General features: G+C 44.1%; 1 long non-coding RNA gene across 1 annotated transcript; it reads left to right on the forward strand.

The window, feature by feature from the left end:
• The first annotated feature begins 4871 nt into the window (after positions 1-4871).
• LOC308341861 lies at positions 4872-14677 on the forward strand. The gene is made up of 3 exons (XR_013966729.1): positions 4872-5576; positions 6397-6490; positions 12615-14677. It is a non-coding gene; the product is annotated as an uncharacterized lncRNA (long non-coding RNA).
• The last annotated feature ends 1525 nt before the right edge of the window (positions 14678-16202 follow it).

Raw genomic sequence — 16202 nt, forward strand, 5'->3', positions numbered from 1 at the left:
TATGAAGTATAAACTTCCCCAGAGAGGCCTTGATATTCATTCACCCTTTTAGTTACTTTTTTTTTTTTTTTTTTTTAAAGATTTTATTTATTTATTTGACAGAAAGAGATCACAAGTAGGCAGAGAGGCAGGCAGAGAGAGCGGAAGAAGCAGGCTCCCTGCCTAGCAGAGAGCCCGATGTGGGACTTGATCCCAGGATGCTGAGATCCTGACCTGAGCTGAAGGCAGAGGCTTAACCCTCTGAGCCACCCAGGCGCCCCTTTAGTTACTTTTTTGTTTCAAGTTTTAAAAATTCTAGTTAGGGGGCGCCTGGGTGGCTCAGTGGGTTAAAGCCTCTGCCTTCTGCTCAGGTTGTGATCTCAGGGTCCTGGGATCAAGCCCCGCATCGGGCTCTCTGCTCAGCAGGGAGCCCGCTTCCCCCCCTCTCTCTGCCTGTCTCTCTGCCTACTTGTGATCTCTCTCTCTCTCTGTCAAATAAATAAATAAAATCTTTAAAAAAATGTTTTAAAAAAATTCTAGTTAGTTAACACATATGGTAAAATTGGTTTCAGGTGTAGAACTTAGTGATTCATCACTTATGTAAAACACCCAGTGCTTATCACAACAAGTGGCCCCCTTAATACCCATCAGCCGTCTAACCCGTATCTTGCCTACCTTCTGACCTCCCTCCGTGAACCCTCAGTTTGTTCTCTATAGTTAAGAGTCTCTTGTGATTTGCTTCCTTATCTCTCTCTTTTCTCCCCTCCTCTATGTTCGTTCACGTTTCCTTCTTCCTTCCTTCCATCCGTCCTTCCTTTCTTCCTTTTTTTTTTTTTAGAAAGAATTTATCTATCTATTTATTTATTTAGAGAGCGCACTCAAGAGGGAACAAGGGGCAGAGGCAGAGGGAGAGAGAATCTCATGCAGACTCTGTGCTGAGCACAGAGCCCGACGTGGGACTTGACCCAAGGACCCCAAGATCATGACCTGAGGTGAAACCAAGAATCAGAGGCTCAACCGAGCCACCCAGGCATACCTTCCTGGTTTGTTTCTTAAATTCCAAATCTGAGTGAAATCATATGGTATCTGTCTTTCTCTGACTGCCTTTTTTCATGAAATTCCCCTTTGTATGAGTAATGGCAGGAGGACAGGCAGACTTTGTAGACCCTTCATGGAGTCCCTCAGACTTTCATTGTTTACTCTTTTTCCTATCAAAGAGTCAAATGTTGAAGGTGTGGGTGCTAGTGCAACAAATACCACAGAGAAGGTGTTCACAACCCATTTGTTGAATGAATGGTTTAGCCAGCACCTTCCTCTTACAGATAGGACAAGGGCACTAGCGTGCCATTTCCGTCCTTTCTCTGCTTGGCGTCACACTGGGAACACGATAGACTTTAAGTCTAAACTTCACAAAATCTCTGTGAGGCAGGAGTTAGGATTCCTACTCTGGGGATAAGAAGACTGAGGCCCAGAGAAGTCACACAGCTGGACTTAACTCCCTGCCAATGTAAAAGAAAAATGCAGAATAACATCCCTGTTTGTGGGTTTGTTGGACTGTTGCCCATTTAGCCTAAGACAGAGACCATAAAGCATATTGGAGAATGTGAGAGTTTTGGGCCCAGTGGTTCTTACCACTTTGGGAAACCAAGTAGAATACTTGATGGGCATTTCCCAGGTTGTGAAGTTACAAGATGCTGGAAAGGAGGCCTTAGAATTGAGAGAACAAAGTAAAGAGAGAATGATACATGCTTCAGTATTTGACAGCGTTATGAAATAGGGAGGGTTTGCCTTTGGTGCCCCCCCTCCCCCATCGCTATTTATTGCCTTCTGAATCCAAAGAGTAGGCATTTAATGGCAGGATTCTGGGCACAGCAGTAGGTAATAGAAGCACTGTTTAGGGTGTTCAGTCTGCTTCTTTCTTAGGAGCATAGCTTTTGGCATTCCTGTGGGGCTGCCAAGTTCATCTTCCCATTCAGTAAAAAACTCAGTTTTTGTGGTCTTAGTCTTATTTTTACAAAAGCACATCTGAAGGCTTAGAGAACCAAGGCGAGCCAAGGTAGGGGCCGACTGCATTGTCCTGTGACTTTCAGGTTATGCATTCCTGATTCTTTTTTTTTCTTTTTTAAAGATATTATTTATTTGAGAGAGAGTGAGAGCCAGAGAGATCACAGAGGGAGAGGGAGAGGGAGAAAGAGAGGGAGAGGGAGAAGCAGACTTGCTGCTGAGCAGAGAGCCCTTCGTGGGGCTCAGTCCCAGGACCCTGAGATCATGACCTGAGCCCGGGGCGAGTGCTTAACTGACTGAGCGCTCCCATGCATTCCTCATTCTTGGGGAATGCCATCACTCATATTTTGTTCCTTTATTCCAGGTACACTGGGAATGTTTCTTTCTTTTATTTCTGGGGGAATATTTCTTTAAATGAAGCTTATTTAAACAGATCATGTTTACAATCAGTCCCCGCTCCATTAGCAGTTCTGACCTCATCTCATACTATCTTCTCCCCATTCACTCTGTTCCAGCCACCTGGCCTCCTTGATGTTCCTGGGGTGCACTAAGCAGGCTTTACCTGAGCCCCAAGACACCTGCACAGCTTATCACTCGTCTCCCACAGCATCTGACTCAAATGTCAACTCTTCAGACTCAACTTGCCTGATCACCCCATTTAACGTTGGACCCTCTCCTCACCTAGTACTCCTTTCTCCCCCTTCCCGGTTGTATCCGCTATACTCAGAACAATGCCTGATGCGGAGAAGGTACTCAAAAATTTTGAATAAATTAATGAATTCAAGCAGCCTTAGGTTTTTTTGTTTTTGTTTGTTTGTTTGTTTAGCAGCCTCAGTTTTAATTAGATTTTCAGCAACCACTCAAAATTCTGAAATGCCCGAGCCTTGGTGGCACTGTTCCTGCTGCTCCAACACTTCCCATCTTTGTTAAGCTCCTTGCTGCTGGCCAGCTTGCGGTCAAGACCTCTGGCTAACAGGACCAAAGAGGAAGATAGCCTTCACCAATTGTAGTGAAAATGCTAGGAATGGCTGTGCATCTTGAATCAATTCTTTTCTACTTTTTTTTTTTTTAAGATTTATTTATGTATTTGAGAGCAAGAGATAGAATATAAGTAGGGAGGAGGGACAGAGGGAGAGGGAGAAGCAGACCCCTCTGCTGAGCAGGGAACCCTATGTGGGGTTCAGTCCCAGGATCCTGAGATCATGACCTGAGCTGAAGGCAGACGCTTAGCCAACCGAGCCACCCAGGAGCCCCAATACTTTTCTATTTTAAATACTCTTCCAAAATCCACTCTTAGTCTGACTGAAAAGAACCAACAGCTCACAGTTGAGTTTGGTCTTCAATGTTGAGTCAAAATTTAAGTCAACCTTCATTTTTATTAATCTTTATTTTATGGTCAAGGAAGGGAGTTATGGAGCAGGGACCTTTGGGTCTAAATCCTTGTTCTGTCGGATATCAGCAGGCTCTTGGAGAAACTACTTCACCTCTCAGTCCTCAGTCCCTCTTAGTGAAGGGAGGACGTTAATAGCTACATCATGGGGTTGTGGTGAACATTAACCAGGTTAATGTGTGTGAAGCACTTAGAAGCATACGTGTTCCGCAAGTGTTAGTGATCTTCCTACAAGTCATCAGAAGAGAATACTGCCATCTTCCTGCTGAGCAAACATGGAGGCAATGCAACTGCCTCCCCCCCCCCCCCCCCCCGCCCTTCAGCCCTTAGCTATACACATCAGCTACAGGCCTCAGTTCTGGTGGGACTAATGATTTCCAGGGTCTTTTATCAGTGTAGCGGAAGGAGGCAAGGAGACAGACATGCCCAATAAAAGCAGGTCACTGAAAACAACCCTCTGGCCAGCCCGGCTGGGTCCCCAGCAGTCATGCCTGCCTAGGGGCATCCCTACCCTCGGTAGCCACTGCCTGTGGACTCACCATGCCTGCTGGCTGGAGAAAAGTCCGCACTCAGTGCTCTTGCCAAGTCACGGGAGAGAGGCAGGTTGGTGCGTGGCCCAGCCCCGGGACACAGGAGCCTGTTGCCCCAACTGAGATAATTTTCTTGTCACAGGGCCTGATAGCCTCACTCGAAGTCATCTTCACACTGGTGTTCTGAAACAGGGCCAAGTCCCCAAGCCTGAATTTCCAGGCTGGGGAGCTGGTGTTCCCTAAAATGCACCTTTCTAAGAAAAAGAAAAAAACTTAATACAGCTGTACAGTTTGCCAGGGAGAATTAAGTGTCAGTATCTTTTTTTTTCTAATTTTTTTTTTTTTTTTGAATTGGCTATTTGGATGTAGACAGGGAGCTTCAGAGTCTTTTGCAGAAACAGGAAGAAAAAAAAAAGGAAAAAGAAATCCCCTACCTCCCTGGGGAGACATTTGAGGGATAGTCCAGCCTGAGGGAAGTTTGAATGCCAAGAAAGCCGTGTTCTGAGCTAGTCAGAATGTGGGCACGGTGGGCAAGATCTGGGCAGCTGCGCCGCTACTGATCAGCTTTCTATTCAAACCCACTCTGGCAGAGGGGAAATGTTCTTTCTTTTTTCTTTCATCACTTTCTTTTAAAGGAAAGGGGAAGAAAAAAAGAACACCAAAAAACCAAGAAACAAACCCCACCGTGAAAGATCCAGAGACGTACTGATGTCACTCGAGAGGGGAGACCTAGGTCATAATCAAAAGTTGGTTTCTGGGGACCCTCCTCACCCCTGCCCCCCTCCCTCCTCCCCCACCCCTATCCTACAATAAAAGCTTTGCTCTAAAAGGCAGCTCAGACAATGGATCAGATGCCAAACCATGTGAAGTGCCCAGAGGCAACTCCAAAACACCCGGCCCACCAGCGGGTAGAGGCTGCCAAGGAGCCAGATGCTGTAGCTTTAAAAATATCTTCAGCTGCTTGGCATGTGCAGTTGCAGGCTGGTGCCTGGGAGAAGGAGCAGGCCAGGGCTGGGACAGCCCGGCCGGCCGGCGGCAGCAACCCGCCTGTATGTAATGGAGAGCGCCTCTAGCCACGGGGCTGCCCATTTGGCCTTGTTAAATCACCCCCAGCATATGGTGAGAGACATCTGCCCAGGATTTGGACCTCCCAGACTGGAAGAGGCGGGCTCCGCACAGACACTTGGAGGCTGGAGATGGTGGAGGCAGCTGGGAAGGCGATTCTAGGGCAAGGGCCTCACTTCTCCGAGAAGCCGGGATTCTGAGAAAGAAGGGACTGGCTCAAGGTCATGCAGTAGCCTACGGTTAGATCTGTAGGGGACCATTCATTTCGGTTCTTTGAGCCTCTGTTTATTTATCTGTGAAGTGGGGTGGACATATACCTTACGGCCTGGATGTGAGGGGTGGATGAGATCATTTAAGGGAATGGGCCGTACTCAGCGCATTTTAGTCGAATGTATTTCTCGGTCTTCAGGGTATAAGGGTCAAAGGCAGCCACGGACAGTGTTACGTTTTCAAGAGGCTTCAGAAAAGATCCAATACCTTCCCAAATCCTGCTCCCGCTGCTTAGGGCTGGAGCGAACTGCATCCTTCTGGCTACTGTTTGAGTCCAGTTACAATGCAGCCTCACTTGCAATGTATAAAAACGTGAACCGTGGGAGGTTGACTTCTAGGTAAGTTTCCTTTTTTAGGGGCAGTGGTGAGTTTCAGTGCACGCTTTGTGGGAAGCCTTAGAAACTAGGAAAACTAGGAGAGGAGCCAACATCTTCCCTGGAAAGCCGCCCTTAGCCTCTCAGAGTCATTTAACTTCCCTCTACCTCAAACCTCAACTTCAAAATGGAAATTATGGTTTTGTTTTTTTCTTTTTGGCGATTATCTTTGCACCGCTACCCTCCCATTAAAAAAAGCCACCAGGAAGTAAATTCTTAAGGAGGGCAATTGCCCAGGCTGGAATGTAGTGGGAAAATATACTCCCAAAGTGGCATTAAACTAGGAAAAATTCACACAGAAACCCTTGTGGACATTGGCTATGTGTGAACACCCAAGGTATTATGAGGTACAACACTCTTCCCCACCCTTGCATACAAACACTTCATAAATACCTCTGGAGAATATAACCTACCCCTGGAAGTATCCAGAATCCCTCCCAGATCAAATCTAAAGACTTTCCAATACAGTGTCATTATTACTCTTTCTTCACGACCGGGAATATCTGTGATGGCCTTACCAGTCTTTATCTTCACCTGTCTCCAATCCCAACAGCTTCTAATTCCCCATCAGAGAGACCAGTGTTTCCAGGTTCTACTGTAGATGTGGGACATATGGTAAATTTTGTTTAAGGATGGGCCGTAAGACCTACATGGATCCAGAGGGACCCTCTGTTTTTTTTTTTTGGTTTGGGTTTATTTTGTTTTTTTCCTTGGGGGGTGGATTCTGGGACTCCTTCTTGTTCTGTATGAATGGTGAAGTAACTCAGAAATATCCCTGCCTTAGGATTCCGAGAAAGGCAAAATGGAGAAACTGGGCCACTCCGTGTTGCTGGATCAAGCCATAACTGAAGACAATGCTACCTTTGGACTTTTTACTTGTAAGAGCATTTTATAATTTACATATATTTCATTTATATGGATAATATGCACATTATATTTGTAATTTAATCCTGTTAGAGTTGTGTTTTCCATAATGAGCATTTGAAAATATCCAGATGTGCTCGGGAAGCCCTAAGAGGTTATAGACATTCAGCCCTGGCTTATCTTTAGATTGTCAATTGAGACTAAAAGTGTTGTTGGTTTGTCACATATGTTACATGGCTGTATACATATGTTACATATGTTACATATGTTACTGGCTGAGTGTGCAGATCTTGCTCTTGTAGCATGAATAAGATAGTCTTCTTAGATTGGGAATGAGGATAAGTGGGGGCAAGTCCTCATCTGCCACCAAAAATGGTCTTCTGGTCCTTCATTTCTCCACTTGGACTGACAAGTGGGTTGTATTAAATTAGGATTTGGCAAACCTCAGTCATTTATCTATTATTGTTAAATTTTTTTCTATATTCTCCTGTGTTACTATTTACTTCATATTTTTCTTTAAGTTAACCCACTTCCTTCATTTTATAAATCATTTAGGAGTAAGATAAAATGTGTATTATTAAAAAATGGAAAAGCCAATGTTTAATACATGTATACATAAGTACATAGTTATTAACATAAAAAATGCTTGTGTATCACTTAAAATTACCTTGCATATGATCTACTGGGAAAGTCTAGGAGTCGATCGATGATTTTCTAACTGTGTTTTTATGGGCTAGCTTATTTAAGTTTAAATTATTTGCAGTGTTACATGCGAATTTAATTTTGTAACACATTTTTAACTATTTTGGTAATTGAGATAAAAATCCATGAATCTACTTAAGTCTATGTGTATGAATATTATATTTATTTATTTTTTACAAATCTTATTTATTTGAGAGAGAGAGAGAGAGAGAGAACATGAGCAGCAGGGGGAGAAGGAGTAGCAGACTCTCTGCTGAGCAGGGAGTCCTATGTGGGGCTTGATCTCAGGAACCTGAGATCATGACCTGAGCTTAAGTTGGATGCTTAACTAACTGAGCCACCCAGGTGCCCCTATATATTACGTTTAGAGACCACTATCATAATTATTTGTGCTGATAGGTTACTAAGTTTTGTATGAACTCAGAAGAAAACTTAAACAATATCTATGGATATATATTAATTTTATTTCAAAAATAATTCTCATCAAAATTTTGATACAGAAGACCAATCACAATAGGGTAACAATCTCAATACCCACAGAATCTCTTTGATGTTAAAAAAGTAATAATAGGGACGCCTGGGTGGCTCAGTTGGTTAAGCGGCTGCCTTCGGCTCAGGTCATGATCCCAGCGTCCTGGGATCGAGTCCCACATCGGGCCCCTTGCTCGGCAGGGAGCCTGCTTCAGCCTCTGACTCTGCCTGCCACTCTGTCTGCCTGTGCTCTCTCTCTCTCTAATAAATAAAATCTTTTAAAAAAAAAGTAATAATACGTGTCTGTATATACATTCTAAATTCTTATAAATATGTCACTGATTAGGACTACCGTAGCTCTGCAGGGGTCTTTCTGGAATTCGGATTTTTAACCTGAAATTGTATAAGTGAGTCACAGGTACTCCAGATAAATGTCAAGTTAACATCAGATCAGTTGTTTTGGCCAGTCCTTTTACCAAACTGTAACATTCTAATGGAGAAACTTCAGACATGCTGATCTCTATGATTCACATTATGGACAATTTTAGAGTTAGTGTAAATTTTGGGCTCCTCCTGTCTGATTTTCATATTTATGTCAAAGAATACAGAGAACCATCGTTAAGTGTTGTTACTGATTCAACTCTGAAATTGAAATGTCTCGCTATCCTGCCTTGAAGCTTCTGGCCCAGATTAAATGAAGAGTATCTTGAGATTGTGAGTCAAGCTGTTAACAAAAAACAAACAAACAAAAAGCCCACAGATGTTACCACTTTCGCTACTTATCAGTGCAATCAGAATTTTCATAAGGCCACGTCTGCAAAACAAAACACCGAAAGATACTGGGGCTGTGACTGCAAACATCACCTATCACTCCAGTATTAAATGTTGGGGGTGAATCTGAAGAAACTCATTGCTCTTTATGGTGGAACTTGAAGAAGTAAATGTTATCAGTTTGAAATTATAAAACAACATTTTCTCAGTATGATACCGTATATATGTCCACACACGCAAACCCACTTCCACACATCCACACTCAACTATTCTGAAAGCCACGTGATCTTTAAGATGTTTCCTCTTGGGCCGAGAAACCTCAAAACTGAGGCTGGGAAGAAGAATACAAAAATGTCAGGTAACATTTATACAGTGCTTTTCTGAGGCACAAAGTGCTTTTACTCCAAGGACGACTATGAATCTCAACCTTGAACCTTAATCTTACTTTTTCTGCAAAGCTTCCCCTCCTTGCCCCTCAAGGTAGCATTGCACTGCCCCACCCACGACACGGAGTTTTGGAATTGTTCCTTTGCAAGGTTGTCTCTGCCCCAGGACTGTGTGTGAATGCCTCAAAGGAACAGACATTGCTGTGTTTTCAGTGCCTAGTCTTGTGTGGAGTATCTGCTTAAGAAATGTTCGAAAGCTTCAATGAATGAATGGTTTTGTGGGATCCAATAGAAAAACCGAGCCCTGGATGATTAAGTTCTATTTTTTTTTTTCTCATCAGCTCAGCACATGTCTTCCCCATCAGGAATATTTATTAAGTAACAGCATATGTTGTCCTCATGAAGGAATATTTATTAAGCAACAAATTTGCACATAAAATTTGGCAATGTACCACTTGTTCTGACATACATCCTCTCCTCTCAGTCCTGACTATCCAAGTTCATGTCCTTAAAAGCTTTCCTCGGTTTATTTCCTTGAACTCTTATCAGTACACATCTGACCCATCCCTACCTCTGTGCCTTCTGTGCATGTGTTTCTCTCCACCTGGAACACCTTTCCTCATCATTTCTGGACAGTCATTACTACCTGCACTCGAATCCTTTCTCATGGTCTCTTCTGGCCCAGCCTTTGCTGGAAGTTATGGAATTCAGATATGCCGTTTCCTGAAGCTCTCCAAGGGAACAGATCACTCTATTACCACATAATAGTTATTTAGAAACAGGCCTTCTTTCCTCTTCTGGATTTTGCTCTCCGTGGGGGAAGAATTTGCACCAAGTTATTTTTGTGTTTATCAGAACACCCAAAGCCTATAGTGGATGCTGGAAAAATATTTGGTGGAAGAATAATGTGTCTGGTCCCTATGGTTCATTCTGCCTCTCTCCGAAACAACTGATAAGACCGTCACCATCAGACTTACACTAGAATCCTGGAATCTTGAATCATGCGTACTCACTCCCACGAAGAACACAAAAGGAAATTATTGCTGTTTTTTTGCTGATTCTTAAGTGTTTCTGGCTGCCTGCTCCTCTGGGGGTTACTCAGTTTTTCTAATTCCCCAGCTTTTCTTCCATAATCATGGCTCATAGCATATAGCTGAAGAGTGAAATGAATCCCTATATGTAAAGGGCCTGGCACATGGCAAAGCTTGAGTAGATATTACTATTATTATTACTATTACTATTATTATCCTCTATTATTACAACTGTGGTTGTTATTATTGCCAAAAGACGCTGTAGAAAAAATCTGGGAAAATTGGAAATTACAAGGCATATGACTAGAGAGAGGAAGGTTAAAGCCGCTTTGTAGCTGATGAACCAGTCTCTTCCAACGGAGACCTCCCTGAGGGTCGGTTCTGCGTCTTTTCTGTCTCGGCATCCCTAGCACGTACCAGAACACTTTGTACAAAAAAGGGATGTATTAGAAGCTTTCTGATGGGACCATATGCATCTGTTGATTATGTGAACAATAACTTTGGTATAGTGAACGTTCGCGGGGTGACAGGCAGTGGTCCAGATTCTTTACAAACTGTCTCGTGTGTTCTATGCAACCCTCCTGCTGGAATGAGCTACTCTACTACTTTGTGGCAGAGGCCACAGAACTTGTCTGTGTTTGCACAGCGAGTGGGTGGCAGAGCCCTGATGAAGATGCAGGTCTATCTGATTATAAAGCCCACTGCCCAACCCACGATGATGCCCGCTGCAAGGTTGCCCCACGGTATTAGAAGGTTCATGGACTATTCCAGGCCCCGAGCAAAGGAGGTGACAGTCTGGGTGATGGGAGACAGAGAAGGAAGCTGCAGTCCATTGCCTTTAGGGACTGATTCCTTGGAGAGGGACCTGAGGGGGTGGGGTGGGCGGAGGAAAATTGGGGATCACAAAGAGAATTCCTGATCCAGGCCAGCTAGGGAGCCAGGAGGCTCTGTTTCTTGCACAGCGCACTTCCCCCAAACCGGGTCCCCCCCCCCCCCCCCCCCCCCCCCCGTTTCCCTCAGAGATTTCCTGACAGGCCCCGATCAAGGTCAGCAGTGGCCCACTGCAAGGCAGGCCCAGGCACACGCGCTTGGTAACAGCAGTGCTAATGGGAACTTGGCCCTGCCCCAGGCGGGTATGGAAAGCGGCTGTTGGCTCTTGTAAAAAATCCTTGGTCCAGGCTGGTTTTTCCACAAAGAGAAATTCACCGCCCCGAAGAAATGCTATCGCCTGTTCCTGGTGCCAAACTCGAGGAAAATCAAGTCGTGAGACTCTCTCTTCTGCCTGGCTGAAATGACAGATAGCGAAAGAGCTTTCAGTTTCCTCTCCCCCAAAAAAGTCTGCCAGAGATATAAATATTTAAAAACAGGAGCTAGACTGAGAGGGTTAGCTTTCCCCGTGTCTTCTTTGGCAAGCGTTCTATCCACCCACCAGATATCATTTTATTCCGTGTAATGGAATGGCAGTTCTGGGTCGCACAGCCCAACTTCTGACACACTGCGTGGAAAAAAAAAAAAAAAGACTGTGACCCTTGTAAACTATTTTTGTCGTTGGAAACAGATACAGACCCAGGTTGTGAATGCCAGATTGAACATAGCTATGAGCGGTTTCAGTGGTGGGTTGTTTTTTTGTTTTTTTTTTTCCTGCTATTCCTTATTTTTATCTCCTGCTAAGAGGTCCCCTCTCTCATTTTTGTCCAGTAGGATAACGCCTCTTTCCCCAGTATGCAGGATTTATTTATTTATTTGTGTAGCTGTTTTCATCTCAAATTGGTTAAACAAAGTGCAGGTCTGTAATAACAGTGTTCTCTGAATTTCTTTGTTTCTCTCACGTGGCCATCCCTGAAACTCTGACAGATACAGGAGACAATTCAAAGTTATTCATTCTCTTTTGCCTATAGAGACGTGGGTGCAAACCTCCATGATATTAAAGAGGTTTAAATCATCGCCGATGACCTTCACAAATCTCGGTCTTTATACTTTTAGGTGGATTAGAGGAAACTAATGAGGATTTTGAAACAAGCTTTGGACTAAAACTCTCATCATGCAAATCCATTGAAAAACCCCATAACTTGCAAGCACAATTAACCCGATCCCCAGCGCTCACTGCGCCGTATCTGATTCGTTGTATTTCCTCTTATTTTACTTTCTTTATAAAATGATAATAACAACAGTGCCGTGGATATGTTTCTCTGTCATCAGATTCCATGGTCCTGTTCTTTCTTTTTCTTCTTCTTTTTTATTTTTTTATTTTTTCGTTCTAAATTGCTCTGTCCTCAGAGTCCTTTTTAATAAGGTTTAGGACTCACAAGAGTTAATAGGCGAGGGTGGGGGGAGGAACCCACTTGTTTTAAGCCTGGAGCCTGTCACCTTTTCTTGGCAATTACACTGCTAATGGCTGGATCCCAAGCAAAGTGGCAAAGAATATCTCTTCTCACGTTCCCAACTCACAGTGCATTCCCAAATACCAGATGGTGTTTTTGGAATCCATTTCACTATGTTTGATATGACAATACTTTTGTATAATGTTAAATTATATATAACTATTGCAAATAGCTGAGATCAGAACAACCAAGAAGCGGAAAATTAGACACAAGAAGGAAAGATAGAAACTAAAGACTGTGGACTTTCATCTGCCCCCATTGTGTCCTGTTTCCCTTAGATTTTCTTTTAATCTGAAGAGGATTGGCAGGCGGAGGCTGGGTGCGGGGCGACAAGGGGGGCTGGAGAAGCGTGGGGGATGGGGAGGAGCAAAAAGTAAAGCCTCTGTGTTGTTGCAGGGAAATTACATCAAATTGGGATCCTCTCGCTGCTAGAGTTTGGTACACATCATGAAAAACTTGCCAGACGTTTCGAGAGCAGCGTCATCTCATTTCAATGGCCAAAAACCTCAAAATAAGCCAAAGAAGACTGATAAGGCCTCACGCTCAACCCCTTTGGAAGCTGTGTGGTGTTTTTATTCTGCTGGGAGGGACAAGCAAATGAATTACCAGATCTTAAAACCTCAGTCACTGCCTTAGGAGCCATTAGAAGGACAGCGAGAGAGAAAACAAATACGGACTCAAGACGGTACAAAGGAATTCGACACAAACAGTTGAGAGGCTTTTCTGAGTCTGGGGGCACACGGGTATATGGATGTGATTTCTAAAGCAGCGGCTAGAACTGGACCCTAGCAATTAAAAAAAAAATCTCAAAGAATCCACCCTTGAAAAACCTGGGTAACACCAACGGAGCCGTATTGCTACCCCAGATGGCCAAATGGGGTAAACATATCACTTTAATTTAAATTTTCTGGCTATTTGACAATAGGCAACCTCTGGTCCTCTCTCCCCAACCTTCAAACACTGCTTATCTCCCCATTGCAGGACCTATTGATTTCAGCCCAGAGCGAATGCATTACAGCCAAGTGATAAATTGCTTAAAATTATTCTTCAATGAAAACGCTGGAAACCTCCGATGTGGCTTTTTGAATGGAGGGTGGGCAGGACAATTTCCAAACTGTCCGGATCAGAGATGCTTTCAGCCGATTGATTCCTTCTTCAGCAGCTACGTTGCTAACCTGCAGAGCCCATCGTCCGCACCCAGCACTGAGGGCTTACCCAATTCGTGCTGCTAGAGAAGGGTTTTTCCCTACCGCCAGTCCTTGCTCCGGGCTACCCTTCTCTCAACAACCACCCCCTCCCCCACTTCCTCCCCCCCACGCTCCCCCCCCACCATATAGCCAAATCGTGCTCCCTCCCCGGAAAGCTCCTACAGCTCCAGTGACTACTACATAATTAACAATAACTTGTAGTAATGCAATTTAAGAGTCCTTTTAATGGGCAGCGATGGTAGAATGTATAGCCCATCTTTCTTTGTCATCTGAGAAAAGCGGCCCCATGCAGAGCTGCTGGTTGCTGAGTGAGGCTTTGTTGTCTGCACCAGACACAGTACCAGCTGCACTGGCAGGTAGCCGAAGTGCAAGCAGATAGCTGCCAAACTATGCTATACAAAGGGAGCCGTGCCAGAGAGAAAGGGACCTTTGCAGGCGATGACCTTTGACCCCTAAGCCAGCATGGATCCCATATTCATCCCTTCCAGACAATTGCATCTTTCATTCCACCACAAACTATGATTAGAAAGGGGCCATTTGTGATGGGGAGGGGGTCGGTTAGCTTATAAGTTCCCAGCAATGGGGCTATTGCTTTTTCCTTCTGTTTTAATGGTGACAATATTTTCCTTAAAACGGGGTAGGAGGAGATGAGCAATTAAACTAAGGAAAATTATAAAAGCAAAACAGTCACCCAGCCAATGGTGTGGGGCAAGGACTCAAAGAAAGTGAAAAGCGTGGAGACAATGACCATATGGCGTTTAAAAAGTCAAACGGAAATTGAACTCTCACCTGATCACGGGGAAGCTTCCCACAAGCGGACTGCTGGAAGGGCGCGTTTTTAGGGAAATTGCTAACTTACTCAACACTGCTATATAATACTTCTTTCATCCCACCAGGAACGCTTTTGTTTGGTCAACTTAGATTAATGAGAAACAAACAGCTTGTATTTGAATATGTCCTAGCAAGTCCACTTTTGTTCTTCTTTGAAAAACACCAGTGATCTCTGGAAAATGGCTTTTATTTTGTGTTTTAAAGCCATTCTACATCAGGACTTATGAAAAGAAGCCCAAAGCCTCAATTGAGGACCCACCTCAAAGTCAAGGCAGCCTTTTGGACCCTACCTCTGAGCCATTCTCTCTGGTGGGCAGAGAAATCAGTTGTCAGCCTTACACAGCCTGAGTGCGCCTAGGAAACGTTCTCGAAGCTGCTGGAACGTAATGAACCGGAGTTTCAAATTCTACGTCTTTCCATAAAAGGAAAAAAAAAGAAAAAAAAAAAGAAATCTGTGATGTGCATTGGGGGTCCACTCTGAGAGCCTTCTCAGTGGCAGAGAAGTTTCTGGAACAGGCCCCATTTGATCTGTCTTCCCACTGAAGGCATGGATCCTTGGAGGCAGGGGAAACCACTGATACCTGTGGGCCAGCCTGAGGAGCCGCACCTGACTTCAGGCTCCCACGTGAAGCCGTCTGTTCTTTATTTTCCCTCTGTATGAAGCTAATGGAATTTGCAGTTGATTAACCTCAAACCTGGAGAAGGGATCCAGTCTGGGATTGCAGCCGGCAGGGCTAAGGGGACGGCGACTTGTACTTCTTAAGTGACTCAGACAGCAACAAGTTTTCTCCCACCAAAGCAGAGGCCCAGAGGAATGGGTATGCAAGGGAGAGTCCCGTGGATCCAAACAGCCAGCAGGCATGGAGGCAGATTGTGGTTGGGATCTGGGCTCCCAAAATAAAGGGCTGGCGTGTAGATGACAAATTAACCTGGGAACCTGAATCTTTTTCCTTTTTTTTTTTTTTTAAAAGGTTTCATTTATTTATTTGAGAGAGAGATAGAGAAAGAGAGAATGAGCAGTGGGGAGGAGCCGTGGGAGGGAGGGAGAAGGAGGGAGAGAGAGAAGCAGACTCCCCACTGAGCGGGGAGCCTGCCCAATGTGGGGCTTGATCCCAGGACCCTGGGATCATGCTCTGAGCTGAAGGCAGATGCTTAACTGAATGAGCCACCCAAGAGCCCCCTGAATCTTCTTTAAAAAAAAAAAGTCCTGAGCACATGGAGGCTTTACTGTGTGGAGAGGCAGCAGTGTGGTGGATAAAGCATGGACGCCAGAGTTAGACTGCCTGCCTTTGGATCCTGGCTCCGCTACTTATCAGCTGGTTGACTTTGAGTAAGTTACTGAACTTCTCTGGGCCTTAGTCTCCTCATCTGTCAACTGGAATTGTTGACTGCAATGAAGACTAATGAATTAATATTTGTAAGGTACTTAAGAATCATGCCTGGCCCACCGTAAGTTTATATGTAAAGATACGTGGATTTTTCTTTTCTCCAGGAAAAGGTGCCCACACCTATTTTTTCTGTCAGTCATACTCTGATTCAAGAGAAATGCGGTAGGACTTCACTAGCTTCTAAAGAAAAAAGATAATAGCGTAGTGCATCCTGATATTCAGCTCAGCTAAAAAAAATTTTTTACAAAACTAACTCTCATGTTTAAAATAGTTGTGAGAGAAAGTAAATGACGTAGGGTTAAAATTTTTAAAAAAGGTGTCGGGTACTTTCTTATTGTTCTGCATCAGACAGTAAAGGTTGCTGCTGAATTTTCCGAGGGGAAGCTTCCACATATGGTATATTTAGTGCATGAAATGTGGCAGTTGGATTCCTGTGTGTGTTTTTTTTTTTTTAAATTGTCATATAAACAAATAATTCCAAACATATTTCTTCTTCGTGGATTTGTTTCTATTTTGCAAATTGTTTCAGGCATCAATAAACAGGATTACACAAATGT

This window comes from Martes martes, assembly GCF_963455335.1.
Source record: "Martes martes genome assembly, chromosome: 4".
Lineage (NCBI taxonomy): Eukaryota > Metazoa > Chordata > Mammalia > Carnivora > Mustelidae > Martes > Martes martes.